Genomic DNA, 27406 nt, shown 5'->3' with positions numbered 1-27406 from the left:
TCATTGAAATAATCTAATCTATTCCAACCTAGAAACCAGTTTAAGGATTCCCTACACAAATGTTTCTAACTGATGACAAAGTGTTTGTCTTGAATATTGTAGATGAAGTGAAGGCCACTATTCTATGTTCTATTTTGGAATCTTTAATTTGTTTTTAATACTTTCTACCTATTAGCCCTAGTTCTGTGCTCTGGAACACTGGAGGAGAAACCTACTTACTTCTTTCTGTGACAGTCTATCAACTCTTTGGAAGAAACAATTGTCTCTCATCCTGGTCTTGTCTTCACAAAGATATCAACCCCCAAGGCTTCATCTATGGCTCTTTTAGCCTTGAGATCCTCTCTCATCAAGGACAAAGTCCTTCAGATACCTCCCCTAAGAGGCTTGACACCCACCATTAGAAACTACGGACCAAGTCAGAATAGGAAAAAAGGTAAATGAAAACAAACAAACAAAAAAAAACTTAAGGAAAACATCTCTGTGAGCGAGAATGATAAACTCAGGCTTCACAGAAAAGACAAGACTTGCTGTAGATCTGTGAATTTTTGATAACCAAAGAAGTAGGAGGGAAATCTAAGCTCTATAAAGTGAGAGAAACTTTCCTCTTAATGGTTAACTTTTAAATTCAAACAAGGAATACAGGGGAATTTAAATTTGCCTTTCTTCACATTCATTCTTACATTCTTTTCACTCCCTTTCTGCCTTCTTGCAATCTTTGCTGCTTTGGGAAATGCCAAAAAAAAAAATTAAACAAACCATTGTTTTGTGGCCTTATTTAAGGTGTTAACAATGTTGCTTTTTTCAATATTTTTATTGGTGTTAGTCCCTAAACTATTTCCTTTATATAGGTTTCAAATTCTCAGTTAGGCTACAAGCAGCTTAAAGTCAATGACACACCTTTAATTTCTTCATCAGCTCTTCCCATGCCCTTTACCACATAAGAATGCATACCATGCCTAAAATATTGTTTCGGCTTAAGTCAATGTTGTTGTTTATTATTATATGGTGATTAGTCTTTCTGAGATAGCATCACACTTTTACCCTATGCCATACATAAAGGCCTACATCCTATCCTAATTGTCATACTAGGAGAAGGAATCAGGTCGCAGTGTTGTCATTGCTGAAGTCCGTCCATGTTCCTTTCAGTTGTAGACAAACTCTTGTACAGCTTCTTCTTCCTCCCTACTGTGGCTTTCGTGAAATTCTCAGTGGGAGATAATAGGGATCATTCTTTCCCAATGGATAGGTGTAGCTCTTAAGGCAAGAGCAAGGGAAATGCTGGAGGCCACTGAGCCTCCAGTGTAAGAGTTGCTGTCAGTCGGACTCACGTTAGCCTCTCTCATTCTTTCTCCTATAAGACCTTTTCCCTTCTTCTGACACACTGGAGGTTCTACAGAATAATCCCTCACTTCAGAATTGTGAACTTATGATTCTCAAATCCAGGGATCTGCTCTGGCTGATCCAAGGGCCCAGATGATTTTCCTTTTTCCTTCATGATCATTCCAACTGAAGAGAATGACAGAGCAGCAGGAGGAGATTATCATACTTGGCTGATGCGGCTCCTTCACACTAGAAGAGGTGAAGGGAACATTTGGTGCCTCTGAAGAGGTTTGAAGATGGGTTTTCATTGCTTGTTGCCATCAGGAGTGACCAAGGAATGATGGCTGACTCATGACCCTCCATCTGGGGCCTCGGAGCCCAGCACTTGATTTGATTACCACATTGCATTTATCTTGCCAAGATATGTCAAGGGGACAGCTTTTGGAAAAAAATATGTATTAAGCAAAAACTGTACACCCAATATACCTCATCTTTACACTCAATACCCTTCCCTTAGTCATTTTCCTGACTACTCAACTTTGTATCTAGTCCTATTCCTGTGTCCTAAAATAAATGTTCATTTATAATAAGATATTTGCATATCCAGTGAGAAAGGCTTTATTGTTAAAAGAGGTTTTGGAATAAACTAAGTGGTAACTATGATTGCAAATTAGGTAGGCTGTTGACATATTGAGTTAGGAGACCTTCTAAGATCCCACCAGATAAACAAAATTTTCTTATTCAGTATGACCCTGAATGATTTCACAAACCAGAACTACCCATGGCCTGAATCCATTACCTACCCATACCTTATTTTTAATGTATTTAGGAAATATAAATTAAAGCTAAATTGATATTTTTTGATAAAAATCTAATTTGAAAAATTGGCATTATGAATGCAGTGCTGAAAATCAATTTATATTCCTAGTTGCTACTCGGACAACTAGTTCCTCTCAATATCACTGGCATGAGACAGGTGGGCAACGTCAATCTCCTCCCCTGGAACTAGTAGACATTAACCAACCTCTAGAGGCAGAAAGGGGCTCCAAAATTTGCTAATAGAAGGGTAAAGCTTAACTGAGATAGAAAGCTGGCTAGACCCTGAGCCTTCAGCCAAGAAGATGGGGCAATGATACAGAGGGAAATTTTTGTTGTGGGATGTAAGATCAGAAATGATGAATGGTCAAAGAACTTTTGCCAAAATGGCCTAGACCCTAAACACATTATTTTCTCTATTTTTCTCCATAGTAAATTTAAGCACTTGATTAGTGTCTCATCAACAATATCATATCACAATTCACCAATGGGTTACTACAGAGGTTGTCTGATATGATATCTCAGGAAATAGTGATGTAATACTGAGTTTCTATGACTCTCTTTTATTAATGACTGACTTCTCATCTCATGGCTTGTATACTGAGCATCATGGGTATTGTTAACTGTCCCTGGAACCTGATTTTCACACAGAATCAGAATATGTGCTCTCTGAGAAGGTTAATCACACAAACGCTCTTTGACTTCTTTGTCATGAATGCCACATCCTCCTCAGAACCAAGCCCACGACTGACTGACAAGCCCAATGGAGAAAGAGCAGAAAACAGGAAAACATGTATTACACATTGCCCTGCATTCATCAGACTGCCCTTCAGAAAGGGGAAATAACAAAGAGTGAATGGTGGGAAGTCATTTATCTGCTAGAAAAATATGCCCTGTTCCCTACTCAAAAAACAAGTGGTTGTGAAGTAACCGCATTATTTAAAGCTACAAGGCAAACAGGAAGAGGCAAACCAAACAGGCAGACCCTGAGAACTTCCCGCAAGTGCTCCCCTCAGCTGGGCTGGTTTGCAGTCTGATGGGCATGCTGACAGGCTCCAGTGGTTGCTGTGAACCCAGAGCATTCTTGACAAGAAAGGAAAGAGGAAAAGAAAGTGCCAGTTCCTCTTTAGCAAGCTATTTGGGACACATTTGCTAATTCAAAGGAATAATAATGATTTCTAGAACCAACAACCATTAGTGTAAGCATTAACATCTGAGAAAGAAACCCGATGCTAAAATGCAAGCTTGAAGAGTAAGGAATTGCCCAAGAATAGGAGGTAGAAGAAAGTTGTCTACAAAACCCAGAAGAATGGTGGTACTTAAAATTAATTGACAACACGAGTGACTGTACTGGCCAAAGAATGATCATTGGAACTTTAAAGGTTTACAGGTTGGGCTCGATGAGCCCCCAGTTTTGAAATATTTGATATGAGCAGACAGATATTCCAGAAACTGTGTGGGATGACACTCTTGGCCTCAGCTCCCCATTTTAGCCACATTTGAAATACCTAGAATTGTATCTCAAGATAGCCTCTGAGCTAAGTTGTTATTTTGTTGCTTCACAACTCAACCTCAGTTCTGAGAAGAGAAGTGGATAAATATTGTGGCCACAAAGCAATTCAGGTATTATTCTTAATCCTTACCATGGTCTAAGAGTTAAGTGTCAATGTCATCATCTTACAAACGAGGGTACTGACACTAGGATAATTCTCCCACCATCAGAGAGTCAGTTAGAGCGAAGTCCGTCTGATGATATACCCCCTCTTTCTTCTGTACTATGGGATAAAACACATTTAGGGGACAGTAGAGAGATGATGCCCCTAAATCATGGCAAAGAAACAAATTTTCTTTGGGCCAGAGTGAGCAGTCACAGGGGAAAAGTCCTACCCTTGGACGTAATGAGAAGTTTGAGTCTGCAGCACTCACAGAGCCTAGAGATTCACCAAGAGGTGGGAGCCAAAGACCCTTGCTTTCCGGAGATGGATTACATAGAAAAATGTGCCACTTGGCTGACAGTGATATTAGTGTATGTTTTCCCATTTCTCTCACTCCTCTGACAAGATGTAGTGTCACTGAGAACCAAATTAACACACCGGGAGGCTTTGTCATTAAAGAAATACAAGCTCGCTTTGATTATTGCTGGCAAGAGAGCGGAGTGTGTGGTGCAAACAGCAATCCTATTCTCAGAACTAATATTCTTGCAGACAGCACAGCTCTGTCTCAGTGTATCTTGAATTGGAAGACGGGGTGTAATTTTTCAAATCTAGAGGGACAAAATGATTTCCAAGCTAGGTACTTAAAGGTATAGGCAGCCATAGAGCGCAATGAACACAGCTGTCAATGTTGCCATAATCATAAAAAAAGGGAGAGACAGAAAAAAACATGAGCAAGGAGGGAGAAAATCACAAGAAGTGTTTCTAGCTATGTATGTATGAACTGAATATGCTATTTGTAAGATTAAGCTAGAAAGACACTTAAGTAGAGGGTAAAAATAAAATGTTCTTATATGAAAGAAGTTATCAAATATAATCAGGCAATTTACTGGAAAAGCTTTAAGAGTCTTAACTTCATTGTTGTAAATGTTGTTGTTTGCCTTTGCATTCAAATTAAGGTGTTACGATTTTCGTGTGTTTTTTTTTTTTAATTTACTTATATTTGCTGTTTTGCTGTTTGACTGGAATCTGTTGATTATGGGGAAACTGGTCCTAGACCGGTTTGTTTATTATACCCAGCATGTTTATTTTCCTCATTCATTACCATTTAATAAATTATTTTATTCTTTGGAGCCTCAGTTTTATCACCTGAAATTTGGAAGAATAATATCTGTATTGACAACTCTACAGAAGAATGTGTATCAAATGAGAGAATTAATCAGAGAGCACACTGGACGTGGATTGCCCGGTCTTCCCAAGGCTGGCAGTGTCGCAATATGCACCACACTATTGAAATCACATTGATACCTGGAGAAAAAGGAAGATCAGTGTGGGCTAAAGGGGAGATGTAAAAGGGCTGTCCATTCCCTTAGAAATGGATGGTATGTTTTGTTTTGCCACCTGAAATAGCAAAATCACTGAACTCTTCTGAAACCTAATTCACTGCTTACATCCCAAGACTGGAGGACACATGAGCTGTGCCTACATCACATAAAATAAAGATAAGCAGTTCACATAATTGTCTCAATTAATTGTCCTACAAATCAGTGTGATATTTAGTCTTTAAGGAAATAGATAATTACACCCATCACAAAGCAGTTTGGATCTGAAAAATAATCTGAAAGGACGCAACCAAAAGCAAAGACTCAGAGGAAGCTTTATGTCCCTAAAATAAAACACTTCAGATTAGTGTGAGAGGAAAAAAAAAAAAAAGATCTCCCACACAGATGACCAAACAATGGGAAACGATGACTATGGAACAACTTCTTTCCAGTTCTGGAAAGCATAATGATAATAAGAGTTAACAATTGGTCAGTCCTTGTCAATTAGTAGGAGGAGGTATGTGGGGAAGAAGTCAAGCCTGAAAGAATCAGGTCCCAGGACCAGGGTCAGGCAGAACGGGTGGAGAAACATCAACCACAGCAAAATGTAACAAACAGTTGATATTACTGATATGATTCAGACTTTTAAAAAATAACTTGACAGTTATATTTTATTTTAATCTCCCCAAAACCCTGTGAATGTGTCAGCCTAGGGCAAAAAAACAAAAAAACAAAACAAAAACACCACACTGTAAGGAAAAAAAGTTTTAAAAAGTTTAAGCAATTTTTCCACAGATCCCAGGGATATGACCGAGAGAAACTTTCTTTAAAACAGTTCTTATAATCACAGTCTTCAGTTGAGCTCCATGGGAAAGGCTTAAATTTAAATTATTACATTGCTGCAAAAACATGAATAGTTGAAAAAGAACTTATGAAAATGATGCTACTGCAATTAACTGTTTATGGACTGTCATATGAAAATTTTAGCCATAAAAATGGATTTCTTGGACCATTTTAGCACACATCTATTACCAGATAAATGGTAGAAATGAGACTCATTTCATATCAACATAGAAGGAACAAGTATTTAGGTAAACTGGCCAATAAATCCAGAATACTGGACAAGAAAACAGCTACAGAGGAATAGGTGTTTCTCTAGCAATATACAACAACTACATATCTTGAGCCCAAGAGCAGCATTCCTTGAACAATATTCCCCTTAATATGCTTATTTCCAACTCATATAATGGGTTTGAAATCTAAGTAAAAGTGTGTAAAACTATAACTTTATTCCTCTATAATTGAAATTAACCCAAACCTCAATTCTCATTTCCAATAATTATGGAAAACTGAGCAACTTGAGTAGAACTAGTCTCTTTCAGTTTATAACACAGTATCGAAGGAATCAACTGTCTACCTTTAGATTATCTCTGAAATGAACCATCATTATTCCTTGGGAGTGTAAGATCTTCATTTTGGTGAAGTTCAATTGATCTTTATTTTATGTTTTGTTTGCTTGGTGTCATTGTTAAAAAGTTCTTGTCTACTTCAAGGTCATAAAGATGTTTGCTTTTTAAATATGTTTTTTAAATGTGTTTGATTTTTTCAAATATGTTTGATTTTCAAAATATGTTTTATTTTTAATTTTAAAAACATAGTTTTATGTCTCAATCTATGATCCAGCTCTAATTAATTTTTGTGTGTGGTGTGAGATAGGGGTCAATGTTGGCTTTTTCCTATTAGTTTATCCAACTGGACTTAGAGACTCAGAAGGGGGAGCATGGCCAGGGGGCTAGTGATTTAAAAAAAAAAACTACACATTAGATACAATGTACACTACTCTGTTGACAGATCTACTAAAACCTCAGAGTTCACTGCTGTATAATTTATCTATGTAACAAACCACTTGTACCCAATTGACTATGGGTCAATTGATATGTGGGTTTGCATCTAGATTCTCCATTTTGTTTCTTTGTTATATATATATTTAAATATATATATATATATATATTTAAATATATATATATATTTAAATATATATATATTTAAATATATATATATTTAAATATATATAGATAACTATATAAATATATATAAATTTATATATATTTATACATATATAAATTTTTTTCTTTGTTATATATATAAAACGAAGAAAATATATATATATACAGATATATAAGATATATATATCTGTTCTTACACAAATACCACATGTTCTTAATTACAGTAGCTTTGTAACAAGATTTTAAATCAAGTGGTTTAAATACAGTTATTCTTTCTCAATATGTGTTATGAGTTATTCTAGGTCTTTGCAATCCCGTATAAATTGTATAATCAACTTTTTATTTTGTAAAAAAAATTTTAAAGATCTATTAGAATTTTGTTGAATCTATAAATCAACTACAGGAAATATCTACAATATTGACTCTTCCAATCGATGAACATGGCATATCTCATCATTAGTTTAGCTCTTTAATTCATCTAAGGCATATCTTATAAGCTTCAGTGTAGACATCTTACTTTCCTTTTATTATACATAATCCTGACCATGTATTTATTCATTTATAAATATTTTATATGTGTACATATATATACATACACATATATAATTTTTTTCTAAATCTTATGAGAGAAATTTGCTGATATGATGCCCCTTTGGTTCTAAATACTTTATTTAGAATGCATTTTCTAAAATACAAAGAAATCAAAATATATTCAGAGTATACTTCCTAAAGTGCAAATAACTACAAAGTACAAATAATGACAAAGTTAAAATGATGAGTAATACCCTTTTATTCTCAAAGTTTCATACATTATTTTAACATTTATTGATGATTCTTATCTAAGCACATTATTACCAGGATTTTTAAAAATACTTTCCCCAAAAGTTCTATTTATCATCTGTTGAAGGATTAGTTCCATATAAACTATTCCACCATTACCAGAACCAGAACCCCCGATTACCATTTTAAACGTGAATTCTCTTGGTCCAGAATGATTTGTGAAGAAACACTTCAGACTGGACATTGTGACTCATGCCTGTAATCCCAACACTTTAGGAGGTCAAAACAGGAGGACTGCTTCAGCCTAGGAAATCAAGACTAGCCTGTGCAGCATGGCAAGACCCCATCTCCACAAAGAAATTTAAAAATTAGCCAGGTGTGGTGTCATGTACCAGTGGTCTCAGCTACTCAGGAGGCTGAGGTGGGAGGATCAGGTGAGCCCAGGCAGTTGACACTGCAGTAAGATGTGTTCATGCCACTGCACTCTAGTCTTGGTGATAGAGTGAGACCCTGGCATGAAAGAAAAAGAAAAAGAAAAATGAAAGGAAAGGAAATCAAGGAAAAAGAGAAAGAGAAAGAGAGAGAGAGAAAGAGAAAGAGAGAAGGAAAGGAAAGGAAGAGAAAGAGAAAGAGAGAAGGGAAGGAAAGGGAAGGGAAGGGAAGGGATTAAATATGAACATACATACAGCAGGTTAAATATGAACATAAATTGAAATACATAAATGAAATATACAACAAAAGTGACAGCTAATTAGTAGTGTTGTTAAAGCAAGAACATAGTTTTCCTTTACTATAATGTGTTTTTGCTATTATTATTTGTAATCACTCTGCATTGAGTACGCCCTGTGTACCCGCCATTTGGGTATATAAGGGTTTTAAATATGATTGTTATGATTTTATTTAATTCTTATAATAACCCAATAAGGTAAATGTTGCCGAAACCTTTTGACAAATGAAGACTCTGAGGGTTAGAGAATTAGCAATGTCTTGGGTCAAACATCTAAGTGGCAGAGTCAGTATATCAAACTTAGGTTTGATATAATGTAAGAGTACGAAAGTAACTCATAGCTTAGTTTATTGGAACTTTTTCAATTTTCTTAAAGCTGGAAGAACCAGTGTTATATTACTAAGGTATCCAGTTAGCTGATTCCAGATCACTAAACAGGTAGCTGTATTGGCATTCTGTCTGTGTGGACAGTTTGTTCAATAAAGGGGCTGAGTGCTATTGTTATGAGAATAAGAAGCCAACAGGAAAGAGATATCTGAAGGAAGGGACCAGAAAAGAGAAACATTTAAGTGATTAATGTAAATCAAATTCTTTCAAACAAACCCTTCTCTTGAAGGATTAATTTTTTTTAGAACATAATACATCTTGTCTTCTCCATTGGGCTAGGTCATGCATGCTGGGGGTTAAAAAGACTGTTTTCTGTCTCATCATTCCTTAGATATTTACTTCTATAATTAGTTCAAGACATTGATGCTAGCCTGACTCATTAAGATAATTGAAGAGGAAAAAATATATTTACACTAGATTTCCAAAGGACTTAGCCAATGCCTAATTTTATCAAGAACCAATTATATACTTATAGGGCTGGAAATACTGTAATTTATAGACCTTACCACTAAAAGGCTTTCAGTCCAATGGATCTGATACAGAAACATTAAACGCTTACTCATATTAAAGAACATAGGAAAATAAGTAACAGTTACCACCTGGAAGTATACAGTAAATTAAATGTTTTATACATGCAAGGAGAGCTAGAAATGAGGAGAAAGCAGGAGCAATGTGGCTTGGAAACATTTCACAGTAGATTTGGCACCACAATATTGAATAGTTCATCAGCAGCAGTCATCATTATGTCTAAAACAGAAAAGATGAGGTGTAACTCACATATATTACAGAAAGTTGGGCAGCCTTTTATCCCTTTTTCTGCTAGTCAAGAAAGCACACAACAAATTGTACAAAAGTATGATAGCTGTTTTTACAGAAGCAACCCTGAAATGCTCTATTGTGTAAAAGAAATATCATCCATATACTTAAGCATTTAACTCTTTTCAGTGACAGTTGACTTATGACACACCTCATACTTCCTCTACCTGCCGCGACATTGTGGTTAAGAACAGCTGGCCTAATGACCTCTAACAATTCTTCTACTTTAAGAATTCCCTAAATCTTTGATCAAACATTGATTAGATGCTTGATTCTATGAACATGCCATGTAAAGTCATTTATATAGAGAACAGTTGAGACAGACTTCACTATTGTCTTTTAGAATTGAGCATTCATTAGCTCATGAAGGCATTTGAAAATTGAAGAATTTCTTGGTAGCAAAATGAAAACAGAAATCGGTATCAAAAGAGGAAACAAAAAGATTGCCAGAATCTCAGAAGTCCCTCTTTGTAGACAGGATCTCTTGAGGCTAGGATCACAGCTCGGAGAAATGAAGGATACCAGACTAAGCTCAGTCTCTTTGTCCAACATGGTAAACCACAAAAGAGTGATATAATATGCCCCTAGATAAAAGAATCAGCTATGGTGTTCCCCATGAACAGTATGATAGTGACAGTGAGAGTTACATGAGATGGAACTGGTGAGGGAGAAGAATCATAAGGTATATAACCCCAGAAAGGCTATTTTCTGTTCAAGCTTCAACTACAGTTCTGCAACCATGAATATTAAATTCTTTATGACAAAGGTAACCATTACATTAAGGAAACAAGATGTACAAAGTGTAATTGAAAGTCAATGTACTTTTTTCTCTCCCATCCCCAGCCCCACCCTCACTCCATCACTCTCATCCAGTCTCTCTAAATCTGTCTGGGGGAAGGGGCTTTACTGATTATTCTTATGTTATAAAAATTATACAACACAAAATAGTCTTCATTTACTAATTAAAATCCCCAATCTATATTAAAAAAAAAAAAAAAACTCAAAACTGGCTTTCAAATGAAAACTTTCCCTTCCATCTGAGAGTGCTGCAGACATGAATCTTGAAGTTGAGGAAGCAGATGTGATCAGCTTCTTTAGCTTTGCAGTGGGTCTCCTCAAACCTCTTCTCACTTAGCTCCAGTGGAGAGACACCAATACCTATCTCGAAAAATTTACCCTCAAATCATCAACTCCCAAATCTTTTGTAATTTTTGCATGTGTGGGAGGTTTAAGAATTGTGCAATTAATTTGTTTTTGACAATTTAAAATTTTGCATCCTTCTGTCACCTAACTAATGTCTATTGAATATTTGTGTTATGCATACACCGTGTTAGTTCAATGTATCTAAGAGACAGGAGGCAGATATTCTCTTCAGGATGAGTGCCACAAAAGTAAAACAAAAATTTCACCAGAGAAGGAGAAGGAGATCATTGGTCACTGGGACTGTCTGGAAAGTTTTCAGAGAGGGCATGATATATGTGTTGTAACTTAAGAGAGATGGATGGATTTCCAACAGGCAGAAGTGAGGGATAAATTTCTTCATATTTACTGAAAAAAGTATAACTATAATCAATTCGTCAAATTGTAAAGGTGCCAGATTTTAAAAAAAAAAAATGTTTTCTTTACTTGTACTATATGGAATGTATTTAATTTAGTACATTTTACTATATGTCTGTCTGATTCAATTGATCTATAAGTTGTTAAGAAGATAGCAACTGAATTGGGTATTTGCCTTTTTGGGCTACTCAGTACTGGAACTCACTCCCTTGGAGAACCGATATGTTTTCCCTAGCTCCTGGCAGCTAAACAACAGGCACTTCATTGAAACTCAATCAATTGCATATTTTCCCTGGGACTTTAATTGGGAGCAAATAAAGCAAAGACACAGGAAGCAAATTGGAATGCCTCTAACTGTGGTGACGGCATGCATCTCCCAGCAACCATGTCAGTGGCGACTTCTAATACTCAGACCTAGTATTGTAGGTCAGATTCTTTTTGTAGCATCTTCTTAGATGTAATTCAGGCACACACACTAGCCTACTTCAGCTTCTGCTCATTTTCTGAGGCCAGTTCTTTACTCTTCCCAATTATTCTTGGAGTTATCCAGTATTCTTCCAATAAACTCCTTTTCTGCTTAATTTATTCAGGCTTTGTCTCTGTTGTTTGCGACCAAGGACCCTGACTAAAAAAATGTGTCTTTTTTTCTTGTTCTCTTTTATTGACATAATAAGCACTCAACTGTTGGCCTGAATGGAATTGAAATGTCCGTTGCCAGATTTTGAAAGGCTTTAAGTTTTAAGTTGACGATTTTGTATTTTATGCAAAGGACTGGTGTGAAAAAAATTTTGTTAATGTCATTCTCAGTATTCTCCCTCTTAAAATCTCACCTATTTCCATAGGTTCTAAGGTTACAGTTCACATTTCAACTTCTCAATGAATATTTTCATTTGGATACACTGCCAGCACTTCAAGCATATCATTTAAAAATTAAAATTTTTAATTTATATCCCAAATCAGCTCCTTTTTTAAACTTTCTTATTTTTCTTAACTTTATAACAAGGTCCACAGCTTTGGATATCCCCACACACACCCACCCCCTCCCCACCCCTCCCTACACACATACTTTGACCCCTTTTTCTCCTCGTGGCCTCTCACCAATTCCAACTAAATTATAGTTCAGGAACTTATTAATATCACTAAAATCCTAGGTTGGAATATCAGTCTCCTTGACTTTACAATTCTTATATTCTTCTGGCAATTATTCTTTCTAGGTTGCCCTAGGGGGATGTCCAGAAGTGATTAGGTAAAAGCAAAAGTAACTAAAGAGAAGGACTTAGGCTAATATTGCACATCTTTCAAGAAGGATTAGAACTGACCATGAGAAGACAAAACTTGAATTTCAAAGATGACCTTGAAAAAGAGATCTCAGTAGAGTTCTGGTAATGAATGTGAGACAGTAAGTGTTTATAAAAGGGTGGGATGAAAGTCAGGTCTGTAAAAGCAGATGGTTTCTTGAGAATCTGAAGAGACAGCAATAGCAGTAAGGGGCAATAGGTGTGGGAGAAAGCTGTTTTGTAATATGTAGTTATTACAAAACATGACAATTAGAACCAAATGGCCTAGATTCACATCTCAGAGCCATTATATTCCACCAGTTCCCTGACCTTAGACATTCAAATATTACCTCTCCCTGCCTCCATTTCTTCATCTCTAAAATGGAGCTAATAGTATCTGTCCCAGTGATGATTAAATGAGTCTATACATCTAAAGCACTTCTGAGAGAGCCAGTAAATCAGTAAGACATCAGCAAGCATTATTTCCAAAGGGTAATTTCTTTCTTTTTTCCACATTATGAAAGACAAAAGCTTATTTTAGGACATAAGTTTTTAAATAAGAAGGTAAGTTTTAAAATGGAAAAGAAAGAAGAAAATTTAGCAGAGGCAGATCTGTGAGACAGGGAGAGGACAATACATACCAGGATTTACAAGGTTGGCCTTTCACACAGAGATGACTCGTTGGGCAGGGAGGAGAGCAGCTCAGAGAATATTTCCATAATTCTGCAGTGAGCAGGAGGATGTGATGAACACATTGTACTGAGCAATCCACATGTTGTTCTGCACTGGGAGAGGGAGTAGGGGACTGTCTAGGGGATGAACTGCAGAGAGAAGGATTTTTACAAACTTTGCTGGGATATGTAGTAACCACTTTGGTCTCATCCCAAGTAAGAGAGACTTTGCTGCTGATCTTATTCCTGGACCAGACATCTTTTCAGCAGTTAGGTCCTCCTCGATCCATAAATGCAATAGGCATGCCAACTCATCAGATCCAGAAAATGAGCTGCCATAACTTGACACTTGCCCCTTTTTGTCAAATGTATAGTACACAGTGTGTAGTTAACAGAGGGAGAGGATAAGGGGTAAGTTTTAAACATACATTTACATGGCTTTACTTTCTAGAAAATGTCTCATATAATTTTTATTTAAAACCTATGGGGCTTTCTTCAATGTGGTTTGGAAACACTTATGCATCCCTGATAGGTATGTATGTTGGAGAATTACATCACATTACACACAGATGTATCCTTTGTCTGCTCTGGGGCCGTCTGTGCTTTTACCCATCCCACCAGGGAACCATGCCAAGAAACTTCTGAGAAGCAGACAGGCCATGGGCCTTTAAAGGAGGGGTCCTGTTTGCTCTTGTTCATTCCTAGTCCACAAGTTAGACTCAAGTCTTCTGTGGGTCCTGGGACCAATTCAGTTCCCAATGTCAGCGTCTCAGCCACCACTCATTCTTCTGTAGAGAGGGGCTGCTGAAATGGTGAAAATCCAAAAACACTAAAAACAATGCCTTATGAGTGAGAAAACTTATAACCTCTTAGCAAGCTTTGGCATCTTTCTATCTCATTTCCTTCTAACAATAATCCAGCTGGTTGGGAGAGATAGATATCATAAACCTCATTTTATAAATAAAAAACTGAGGCACAGAAACTCATAAATAAATCCTCTCATGATTTCCATCATGCTTTATCACAATCCCTGTGAACTCAGTTTCTACTTCCACAATCAAAACACAACAGGAAAATTCACTACCTACTAAAATATCTTGATAACTATACAGGCAGGGATTGTAACCAAATAATCTATGTATTCTCAGCATCTAACCCAATACCTGGCATGGGATACTCACTAGATGAGATACCAAATATCTAAATATATCAAACTAAACAGAATGAAGTACTATATTATCTGCTTCCTTGAGCTGTTCTTGTTATTCTCACCTTTGCTGAAATGAACAGACTCAATTTCACTGTATTATATAAACTCAAGGGCTACCAAGAGAAATATTGACCCAACAGTAATAATAGGTAACTTTATTTCAAAAACTCATTCATTCCCTGAATAAGTCTACAACTATTTCTCTAAGGATGGGTAAAATACACAGAATATATTCCCTTTACAGATTTCCCCAAGAATAGGAATCATGTCATCTACTTCTTTCTGTATCTCAACACATTGCACAAACTTCTGCAAATATTTAGGACAAAAGAAGTTTTAGTCAATTAGATTTGGGATTCTGAACACTATTCTCTTACTGACATAGAATTCAATCAAATCATAAAACTGTAAATAATTTCTGGGCAAAGAAAATGAGCATGGTTTTGCACTGGGTTCTATATGAGATACAAGATCTTTATACAAAGTATTTTCTCTCGGTGTGCTTACCTGTTAAATCATGTTAAAAAATAAAAGATGAAAAAATAAGTACAGGTATGGCTTAAAAAGATTATAGGAGTTCAGAAAAAAAAGATTCACATAGTACAGTAGTCAGGTCTTCATTGAAAAGGTGAAGCTTAAGACTCATCAAAAAGGATGCTACATCAAGGCTGTTGCCCTCAAGCTACATTCCTTAGCAGCCATCTGCAGCCTGGAGGTGTACATCCCCTGATTGAGGTGATAAGCCTGGGCTTATTTGATGGCAGATAGGATTGTTTTGCACAACATAGCTCCATCTTTAGATTTCTTATTTGGTGGTAAATTTCTGCTTTTGTTTGCATTTTTGTTTTGTGAAAATCCTCCATCAACATCACCATCTGAGTCTAATAATCAAGATATAAAAAGGAAATGATTTTAAAAATATGAAGATTTAATTAACAGCACCCAAGCCTGTCAAGGTGAAAGTGACCATAGAAAGTGATTAGGAAGGCCATAGTGACACAAACTCAAGAAAGCCTATCACACACTCACACAAAAACTACACAGACCCATGGCATCCAGACACACAAACTCTCACACACAAACCAATGCATGCATATAAATACTCCAAAGCCAACCTGTTTGCCATTCTTGTGCGAGGTGGGAAACTGCAATATCCCCTAAAAAGTTAATGTTCCTCATTAGAAAAACTCTTATTTCACTTCAACTTAGTTTCATATTTTTGTCTCTAAGGTCACTAAGGGTCTCAGCTTAAAGTCATTTCTCCAGTTGTTTGTGGCATCTTTTTTTTTATTCTTCTCCTTTTCCTATTACCAGTCAATTAACTGAAAATTAGTAAATATTAAGTTACATTTGAATTATTTTGAGCAAATGCAAACACACTATAGATATTGACAATTCACCCATAATTATCACATTAAAAATATTTTTTGCAAATTTCAGAGCTACAAAAGTACCAATTAGGGAGATTTGATGTTTTAGTGATCTCAGGTATTTAAGGGAACAACACATGTATACGAGGCTGTAGATACTCTAATTCTTTCTTGGTTCTCTCAGTTATAAAAGCTTAACCTTTATAATAAGTTCTCCTCTTAACCATAAACTTGAGAAACAGAAGAAAATCCACTACTAGGAACATCCTTCACCACCACACAAGCTCAGTTTCCAGAGGCCAAAACAAAAGGCACATTATATATCTTCAGCTACATGGCCCAAAGGTACCTGACTGGAACTGGGAGCCCATCCAGCCCAGTCAGAAGGAAAATATTACCCTTCTATTTAACAAGGCAGTGCTGAAGGATTAATCATTAAATAAATAGCAACAAGCCAGGAGATTTACAGGAGGGACAGAACCCCACCCGGTGTTCTCAATTTTTCTGGGATTCAGGATGGAAATTATTACAAGAATAGTTTGGAAGGGGCTTCACTAACAATCACCTTCCAAGGCAAGATGGAACAATGCGTGCAACCTCAAGTAGGACCCAGACAAGAGGGAAGTTCATCCCCCAAGCCCTCTGGGGAGCATAGGTTCCTTTTGTCTAACAGCTGGCATCCATGCACAGGATTGATCAAACCTGGAGAATGTGCAAAGCCTGGCCATGTGTTGCTGTGTGACTTTAAGCAAGTCATTTAACCTTTTTGAACTTTGTCTTTCTCAATTTGAAGCGGATATGCTACCCATATTATAAAGCACACCATAACTAGTCATACATAGGAAATAAAAATCTTGTCACTTGGGTTGTTTATGTCTCTTCAGGCCTCCCTCCTACAAGGACACATCCAAATAAGTCCTGACTCTCTTTAGAAAAAATATTTCTGTAATCTGAGCCAGGAGACCAGAAGCATTTGTCTCAACAAAATGGGGCATATGCCTTCTCTTAGAAACTAGATCACAATTCTAAGATTGCTTCATGAATGACCTCACCTTTGGGCTGTAACATGCTTGGTCTATTCTATGTGACTAGATGGTGTTGAAAAGATATAGACATTTCATGAAATATGTTATCTCAAAAGCGCATCCCTATTAAAAGAGATTGAACAAGAGTCTTTATCTGTGACTAGATTTATTCTGTCTCCTGTTATAATTTGTATGTATTAACTCAACAAAAAATATTTACTGACATCTAAAGTGTGCTAAAACCAGTATTTAATGTTCAATAAAATGTAAGAAAATGATGGGATACAATCTCTGTATATATGGCAATTCATAATACAGTCAGGATACATTAAAAAGAAAAAAGATAACACAAATAAAATATGTAAATAAAAATATAAGCAGCATTTGGAAGGAGATCTGAGAGCTTCATTTCCACTGTAGCAGGGACAGACCTGTGATGTTGTTTTCCTGAGTCCAGGGTGACCTGGCAGGAAAGGGCAGTGATGATAGCTCCTGGGTGGTGGCACCCTGGTATTGTGCTAGGGGCCAGGCTGCCAAGGAGCATCACTTGGGGTGCCAAGCAGGTAGTAAAGTAGATTTAGACATGTACAGGGACTCATTTCCTCAAGAATGCACTGGAAGGTCAGGTGAGCCAAGCCACAGACTATGGCTTGATCTGCAATCCCAGGCTTCAATCTCATGCTCCACATCAGAGAAGGCCTGATGGAGAGTTATCACAAGGGTTCCTTGCTATGAAGTACCCATCAAGAGGACTTCTCACTGTTTTTGAAAGTTTCTGAGGTCTCCTTTGCACAATGTCAACTGTTTAATATGTAACTAAATTGCCACATCATGGTGAAAGACTTAATACCTTTAATGGTACTCGGGTACAGCACGGCCCATAATGATATCATCCCTATGAGCATCAGAGAAAGAAAGGGGCAGGTGTTCTCTGTCACTGAGAAACTCTACTTCAGGTTTATGAAAGGGGCACTATAGTAGTTCCAAACCCTGTACAATCTACATCATGGCAGGGATGATAAATGATAATTCTCCAGGATTGGAGAAAAAAGAAAGAGGACAGATTGTGCTGAAGGGTCTGATCTCAAAGGTCAAACCAATAACAATCCACTTTAGTTGACCCTCCCTCCATGCTCAACCTCTATGCTTTGGACAAGAATAGCCTCATTTTTTCTATCCTCATGGCCTTTGGTGTCTCCATTTCCTCCCTCTTTTGACTCTGCTTATTGTTGAGAGCAAAGAATCTTCCTGAATGGGGTGGATGATATGGGAAAGAAATCAAGCATGGTTGATTAGGGATTTTCATGATGATTAACAAAACAACAACAAAAAGCAAACAAAGGCAATTAAAGGAAGTTGTTATATGAATGTTATTATATGAATGACAGAATGTGATTAAGTGTTCAATGAGAAAATTAAATAATGTGTTTTCCGTATGTTTATTGTGGCACCATTCACAATAGCAAAGGCTTGGAACCAACCCAAATGTCCATCAATGATAGACTGGATTAAGAAGATGTGGCACATATACACCATGGAATACTATGCAGCCATAAAAAAGGATGAATTCATGTCCTTTGTGGGGACATGGAGGAAGCTGGAAACCACCATTCTCAGCAAACTATCGCAAGGACAAAACACCGGACACCACATATTCTCACTTATAGGTGGGAATTGATCAATGAGAACACTTGCACACAGGAAGGGGAACATCACACACCGGGGCCTGTCATGGGGTCGGGGGTGGGGAGTGATAGCATTGGGAGATATACCTAATGTAAATGACGAGTTAATGGGTGCAGCACACCAACATGGCGCATGTATACATATGTAACAAACCTGCACATTGTGCACATGTACCCTAGAACTTAAAGTATAAAAAAAATTACCAAAAAAAAAATAATAATAATGCGTGTTCAAAGGTGTCCCAAAAATGCAATAGTGACATGATCTGGAATCAAAAGATAAAGTTCCATAGAGGAAAAGAGAGACTAAAATGCAGTTTTGAAGGACGAGAAAGAGTTTAATAAATTGAGAGCATGACAGCATGTATGAGGACATTTCCAGTGAGGAGAACAGTTTTCCAGCTTAAGCAAAGCTGTAAAGATGGAATGAGTTTCATGTTTGTCAGAGAATAGTAGCCAAAATGATCTCCTTTCTTTCAGGGTATAATCTTTTGGGGTACAGTCTCTGATTTCTAGACTCCAGCCTTCCGACTCCTTTCCCTCTTGTCTTGTTCCCTCTCACTCCCACATCCATGTCATGCTGGCAGGGAGGCTTCCTAGAATACTTAAACCAGGATGGCCCTTTTATGCTTATATATAACAGTCATCATATACTCCTCCAAGATTCACTTAAAAAAATCTGTCCTAAACCTTATGCTAAACCTTATGTCTGCCATTTCTACAGGCATATATCCCAAACAGTGCCTAGCACAGAGTAAATTTTAAATTAATTAAATGATTATCAGATTCTTGAGAATGAGATCTGGCTTCAAGGAGTAACATTACTGACACAAGATGAAATAACATGGTTCAAGCTCTCCATTCAGGACCTAGTGTTGGTAAGAAAAGGCTTGCATAAAAGGAATGACAAGGTAATGCTATGAAGAGTTTAATAGACACATATGGTGCTATCAAAAGCATGAAAGGGGGCATCAACACTGCTGGGAGGGTCAGGGCAGGCTTCACAGAGGAGGTGAGCTCTTTGCTGCATCTTAAAGGATAGGGGGAGGACTCACTCTTTAGCTAGCAGAGAGTAAAGCAGAGGATTTGAAATATGAGTAGTGTAGGGAGCAGTAGATTAAATTGGAGCTTGGAGATGCTTTGAATTTCAACCTTTGTTTTATCTACAGAGAGTCACAGGCAGAGCATATTGTCACAAGTTGAAGTCTAAATTGCTTTAGATCACAGGTTCCCAAAGGGTAAGGTCCATGTCTTTGGTGTATTCTCTCAGAACTTTATGCCTCCTGCACGGTGGGTGTTCAAATAAATATTTAATAATAATGAGCTGATTAATTGAGGGCACTCATGTTCCATATGCATGGGTACAGCCCTCTTTTCACTTTAATTACTATTGCTTTAATCATCATTAAATGCATTTCTTAGATAGCAATTTGGTTCGTTGTTAAACGTTCTGGCTGCCTAAGTTTCTAGCCCTCAGGTAAATAGTAGTATCAGAGAATAACCCTTTTCTTACTTCTAGTAAATGATTTTGTGACACTGTCTATAAGAACCTGAAGCAGAATTCTAGAAAGACACTTATCAAGAGATTACACCTGGAAGAATGTTGGAGAGGACTCATGATGTTGGGAAATATAGGGAATTCCCTAGAAGGAACTGGGAATCCAGTGAGGAGTTTCTCACATGGCAGAGGCAGAAATAAAATCAGAAAGAGGTCTTCCAACAAGTGTGGCAAAAAAATATATGGGTTACTGACTTGATGATGGAATCCGGGGAGGAAACTATGAGTAGCCATAGCAACTGGTGAGTGTGCTTCAGACCCAATGGACCCAACAGGGTGAAGAGTAGAAACACACCTGTATGTGTGAGCATCTCTGCCAGCCAGATCATCAATGATCAAACTGCCCCAGGTTGTAAAAGGCCAATCTCACCTCAGCTGAATAAAGGCTAAAATGAATTCAAGACTCTGAGGCCAGGAGAAGTCTGGAGAGCAGTGAACTCCAATGCAAAGGAGGTAGCATCATTTCCCGCAGCAAAGCTATGCCCAATAATGGAGCAGAAGCAAAGAGAAGGTTAGAGTTGAGGAGGAGAAAAGGAGAACAGAGGTTAGAACACTTACAGCTTTTTCATATGCACAAGTGGAGAAAGCATTTATGAAAGCTTCTTGCTTGACCAATTTACTGTCCCTAATACCACCTAGGGCCCAGCATGGAGCAGGCAATCACTGCAGATCAAATACAAGACTGGGGCTTTTGGGCAATCATCCTAGAGGATCTTAATAAGTGTTAAATATTGTTTCTCTTTTTCCATTCTTGCCACAGTAGAGCCTATTATGCATAAAACATCCAGAGTGACATTTTTTAAATACAATTCAGATTGTATCATTCTCCTGTGTAAAACTCCCCAATGGCTCCCCATAGTATAGCTCTATGATTATTGTAGTGCAGAGGTCTCAAACTCAAAAGTCTAGAGGGACTAGATTATAAGTGTTAAAAACACATTATTAGATTAGAGGGGCCTCTCAGAATGCAAGTATGTGTGAATTTAAAAAGCACTGTTGTTGCTTCCCCCTTTCATGTGTTGCCATGTAAATTATGGACCCTTCATTGCTAGAATTAATTTTTAAACACAATGTGGATATCTAAATTTTATGTGAAATCTAATTTTAAATGTTGGATCAAATTTATAAAATATAGTTCATCCTAAGCAAAAGGTATCCACATAAGTGTTCTGTCTACCAGCTGCCAACTTGCTTCCTCTGGGATAGGGATAAGGCCAGTCTAGAATTGGTGTCAGATAAAGTTATCTCCTGATTGCTGACATAGGGGTTAAAATTGTACCAAATGCAATGAGTGTTGTGAGAAGCAAATGGCCAGATCAAAGGGCTAAACTTATATCTGCGCAGTCTAAAGAGGGGCCTCAAAGACTGAGGATAAGAGATTAAGACAGGAGAGCTCACTAGAACCCACGCTATGTAACCACAGCAGAGAGGTCCATAGAGCTATTGATGCTTCAGTAACTTTCTGAAGCAACAAGCCAAGCTTATAAGATTGCCTTACCATGTACAGTCTCTAACTAGACAATTTCATCTTCTGTATTTATGTATGAAGAGGCAACAGAATGCAGAAGGAGTAAGAACATACTGTTGGCTAAATGCTCAAAACAACATCCATCTCTTCAGAGGTCTGAGTGGGCTTGTGGTTCGTAGTGAGCATCGCCTTACTGAGTGGGGTGCAAAAGTATACTTCTTGGTGATTATTCCCAACAGTAACCTGTAGCATTGGGGAGATAAGACATGGACTTAATCCAGTTGGAGATAATACACTAAAGAGTACCTGAAGCAAAACCCAGATCAGAGGCATATTCAATTAGCAAAGGGGAAGTTCAGAATCTCAGAAAGGAAGAGAGTGGGTAGGTGTTATCAGAAAAGGTTTTAGAGAGAAGGCAGGACATGAGATAAAGCATAGATTACTTCATTAATTCAACAAATGTTTATAGAATGCTAGGCATGGTTCTAAACATTGGCATTGGGGATACAACAGAAAAGAAAGCAATGACCCTGATGGAGCTTATTCTGATTGACAATTTCTGCTAGTTAAAAAATGAAAGAGGAAAACAAGACATGAAGACTAGTGTGGTTAGGAGTTGGTCATCTATTCAGAGGTGGCACCTGATCTATATCCTGACAGACAGAAAGGAGCCAGACAGATAAATGTGTCAGGAGAAAGCATCTCAGGCAGAGACAATAAGAGGCATATGGTGGCAATGAGCCTAGTGTGTTCAAGAGAATAAGAGGTATATGGTGGTAATGAGCCTAGTGTGTTCAAGAGAATAAGAGGTATCTGGTGGCATTGAGCCTAGGGTGTTCAAGAAAGAGGCTGGATAGAGGTAGTGCCATGAGATGAGAGATAGTTGGCAAGGGTCTTGCAGATTCTAGACACAGGGAAAGGATTTCAATTTTGTTGCATTTTTAATGTGCAGCCATTGGAGTGTTTTAGGCAAGAGAATAATATGATATGGACAGTACCTTTAAAGATCACACTGGCCATTATGTGAAAAAGAGAATTTAAGGACAAAGAATAGAAGGGCATAGATCTTCTAGAAAGTGAATGCAGGCCGGGTATGGTGGCTCACACCTATAATCCCAGCACTTTGGGAGGCGAAGTTGGGCAGATCACAAGGTCAGGGGTTTGAGACCAGCCTGGCCAATATGGTGAAATCCCATCTCTACTAAAAATACAAAAAAAATTAGCTGGGCGTGGTGGTGCATGCCTGTAGTCCCAGCTACTCGGGAGGCTGAGGCAGGAGAATTGCTTGAACCTGGGAACCAGAAACTGCAGTGAGCTGAGATCACACCACTGCACTCCAGCCTGGGCAACAGAGCAAGACTCTGTCTCAAAAAAAAAAAATTACTGTGATAGAGCAGGCAAGAGATTAAAGTGTCTCAAGTGGTGTTTAGCAGTGCTGAGTTGCTCCAAGTATTGAAGCTGAAGCTGATAAATAAGAAAGGACCATGAAATACAGTATTTTGAAAGTTGGAGGCAAATTAATCCAATTTTTAAAGAGAGCACTGAGATTCCTGACCATAGGACTGATGTGACAGTAGAAGAATAATCTATTTTCTTAGCTGTTTATCACCTGCTTTTCTCCGTAAACTTCACGAGGAATTTGGTCTTACTCTTCAGGACCCCATCAACTTTACTAACATCACCACAAGACAATTAAGCATCCTGAAGGCAAACACTATGCTAATTTCACTTTGAACACAGTTATTAGCATATAGTATGCTCAATAAGTGATTAATGAATGTAATGAGCATATAAGTGGAAAAACAATGTATTTGATGAAATAAATAAGATTTAATAGAAAGATATTAGAAGAATAACAAGCAATGAAGTTGCTATAATAATACAAATTTGAAATTAAGAGACTATACTAAGAAGGAATGAAAGAGAAATGCAATCTGCATTTTTAAGGAAATCGATAGAATGTGGTAATAGTGGTGGCCTATTGATCATAAAGGATAAAACTGAGAAAGAAATAAAATATGATAGATTAGTATGTCACATCTATTTCACCCTCAACTCACATCTCCTGTCCAGTGTGCTAACCTCATCTGCAAAGTTGGGAAAAATGAAAAACACATTTCCCAGGGACTCTTGTAGTTAGGATTCTTGATGTCATATAGGTTTGGACAATTTTATACATATTCATGATATTTTATTTTTTTATTTTATTTCTGTAGTTTGTTTGTTTTTGAGACAGGGTCTTACTCTGTCGCCCAGGCAGGAGTGCAGTGGCACCATCTCAGCTCACTGCAACCTCCGTCTCCCTGGTTCAAGCGACTCTCCTGCCTCAGCCTCCCAAGTAGCTGGGCTTATAGATGTGCACCACCATACCTGTCTAATTTTTGTATTTTTGTAGTACAGATGGGATTTCATCATGTTGGCCAGACTGGTCTTCAACTCCTGACCTCAAGTGATCAACCCGTCTGGGCCTCCCAAAGTACTGAGATTACAGGTGTGAACCCCCATGCCTAACCCATTTGCATGATATTTAAAGGAAGAATTGAAGTGGAGACTGCACTACCTGCCACTGCTATTTTGCTGGCAAGCATGGCCATTGAGATGTTTGGGTTTTAATGGTAACATTTAGCAGATGAGAGGGTCCAGTCAGGCCGGTGCAGTGGCTCATGCCTGTAATCCCAGCATTTTGGGAGGCCAAGGTGGGTGGATCACGAGGTCAGGAGATCAAGACCACCCTGGCTAACACGGTGAAACCCCATCTCTCCTACAAATACAAAAAAATTAGCCAGGCATGGTGGCAGGCACCTGTAGTCCCAGCTACTCAGGAGGCTGAGGCAGGAGAATGGCATGAACCCGGGAGGTGGAGCTTGCAGTGAGCCAAGATTGTGCCACTGCACTCCAGCCTGGGCAACAGAGCTAGACTGCATCTCAAAAAAAAAAAAAAAAAAAGAAAAAATATCAGAAAGCAGGCTCCCATTTTGCTGATGCAGATTATAGCAGGTTCATAGGACTGACAACAATAATAGCTTCTTAATTATAGCACTTTGCTGGTGTTGACCACTTTCTGTTTGGTAGCATTGGCTACCATGAAGAATCCACAGCTTCCTTGGTGGCAAGATACAGTATGGCAGACTTGGGAGTTATTTCTGAAAGTTTAACATACATTTTGTTTCTTTCACCCTCTGAGAGATTTTGTAAGTTATTTAACATTCTCATAATTGGCTCCTTATTGCTTAAATTAGCCAGAGTAGGTTCTGTTTTTTAGAATTGAACTGTGGGAGATAAATAACTATTTCTGGATTCGAACCTGAGGGACTGGAACAGTGGTGGACACACAAGAAAGAAAAAGTAAGGAAGATGAGAAGAGGATAGAGCCTGAAAGAGAAAGAGAAGACATTTTCTTGCCTTATGGAGAAATTGAAATAGGCAATATGACAAGAGGGAAGCAGAGCCAAAACAGGATTGAAAAACTTCAGTATATCCACAAAGCAACAAGCAAATATCAATAAACACACACCCTGGAACCTGAGCACAGAAGCCCTGAGTAACCCGAATTATGAGGAAGCCTTTGGAAACAGGCAGCACCCTATTAGGAGGAGAGAGCTTCCAACAAGATCGCTGAAAACAGAAAGATTCCTTGGAAAGCAGTTCCATGACAGTTTAGACGAATTCAAATGGTCTGTGTACATGTTTTGGACATTGTCACAAACAGGAAACATGGGATTGAGCCATTGGATACAGTGCCTGCCTTGCTTGTCAGCCAGGGCCACAGGGGCCAGTGCCAGCGTAATGCAGCAGAAATGCACAGAAACACTTGGGTGCCAACAAAACACAGAGCATCCTGGAGGCTGCTTTTAGACAATAGCAGGACAAAAATGCCTTCGCCACAGAATTTGAATGGTCAAAGAAAATCCTGTAGTGTGAGGTACTGGAAATTGTTTTCTTCATGGAACATCAGAATGATTTACAGAGTAATGGAACTGTCTAAGGCTTAGCAATGTCCTGGGTTTCCAGACTGCTCTTGCCAACGTTAGACCAAAGATTATACAGGGAAGGGTATGATAGATGTGAAACAGAAGAAAGGGGGAAACGAACATGACTATGAATCTGTGCGTGTGTTTTGCAAGTGTTTATAATGTTTCATTTTATTTATTTGCTCATGTATTTGTTCTTTTGCTTTATTTTTGCTCTGACCCATTCCACAAAACACTTAGGCAAGAGTTATTCGTGACATATTTAGTGCTTTTTACATTTTTATTTTTTGAAGTATGTGTTGGTAATCATTACCTTGATAATATATACAATCTGTTTCCTATCCTACATCCTGTCAATGCTCCTTCTCTAGTGAATTTGTATAGAACTTTTGATGAAAGCAAACAAAATATGCAATCATCAACATGCTTAACACTCACAGGCATCATTCTCATATGGAAAATTGTTTAAATCACCCATTCAAACATGCTCATTGTGGCAGTCACACCACCTCCATAAATTGTGTTGTGAAAGAGAAAACACACACACTCTCCCGCTGATGTTCCTGCCTACGATAACTCAAAGGCAAAAGCTACAGGCTACAATTTGCTGTCAGGCTGTCAGGTTCTGGACCCACTGGGTGTGTCGATTTCACTATTCCTTTCTGCACATGCAATCTCTGGCATCTTGGGGCTACAGAGACTTCTAAGTAGGAGATAACTACAATATTCTAAAAAGGAAGGGGAAAAAGAAGAGATTAACTCTCACAGCTTCCCGATGCATGTTAGCATAAAAACACAACAGTACTCTATAGTTTTCATTTTAGAGGCTATGAAAGCCAGTTTAAACATGGCTTGTAAACTTCACCTGAATTATTCCGCAGTGTGTATCGCAGTATTCTGCACCAGGTGGGTCCTGTTCACCTATTATCACAGAAGTTTAGAGGTGGAAGGGACAATAAATGTTTGACAAGGTGTTAACAGTCCGTATCTCCATGTCTTCCATTCACGTGGCTCACCATCCACATATTCAGGGAGTAGCTTTTATCTTTCAAAACAGTTCAGTGATAAGAAAAGAAAATGCATTGTGTGAATGCACAAAGAAAAGTGAATTGTGATGTCACAATGGAGCAGCTTTGATTCTCTTTCCTCTGAACACTAGAGAGGCCATGTCAAAGCTAGACCCTGGGAGTCCAAGCACCTCTGCAAATCCACTTCTCACAAACATGATAATTATGATGGTAGGTAATGCTATGGTCTATTTGTGTCCCTCCAAGCTTCATATATTGAAGTTCAGCCCCAGGATCTCATAATGTGATATTATTTGGAAATAGGGCCATTGCAGATATAACTAGTTCAAAGGAAGTCATACTGAAGTAGGGTGAGTCCTAATCCAATACGACTGATGTCCTTATATAATTGGAAATGTGAACACAAACATGCTCACACGGAGAATGCAGGTGAAGGTGAAGGCAAAGATCTATAAGCCAAGGAATGCCAAAGATTACCAGCAAACCATCAAAAGCTAAGAGAGGGATGAAACAGATTCTCCCTCACAGCCTCAGAAGGAACCAACCCTGCTGGCACTTTGATGTTGGACTTCTGAATCCTAGAACTGTGAGGCAACACATTCCTGTTGCTCATGCCAGCCAATGTGGTACTTTTGTTATAGCAGCCCTAATATAGACAAAGATACTAACTAAAACCATAAACCTCTAATAACATGAGCATATATCATAGAGCTCTTTCAAGATTATTTCTCCAAGTCAAGAAAGACATAGGGCAGAGATT

The 27406-nt window shown here is 37.9% G+C and overlaps 1 long non-coding RNA gene across 1 annotated transcript in view; it reads right to left on the bottom strand.

Moving 5' to 3' along the window:
* LOC129458060 (uncharacterized) overlaps nt 1–26630 on the bottom strand; it is a 223926-nt gene extending 197296 nt beyond the window's left edge. Inside the window, exon 1 of the long non-coding RNA XR_008649522.2 lies at nt 26484–26630. This is a non-coding gene — a long non-coding RNA (uncharacterized lncRNA). The remainder of the gene's footprint in view (nt 1–26483) is intronic.
* Between the last annotated feature and the right edge of the window lie 776 nt (nt 26631–27406).

The sequence above is a fragment of the Symphalangus syndactylus genome, chromosome 1 (genome assembly GCF_028878055.3).
Source record: "Symphalangus syndactylus isolate Jambi chromosome 1, NHGRI_mSymSyn1-v2.1_pri, whole genome shotgun sequence".
Classification (NCBI taxonomy): Eukaryota; Metazoa; Chordata; class Mammalia; order Primates; family Hylobatidae; genus Symphalangus; species Symphalangus syndactylus.
The sequence above is the reverse complement of the archived record's forward strand: the minus strand, read 5'-3'. Positions and strand labels throughout refer to the sequence as shown.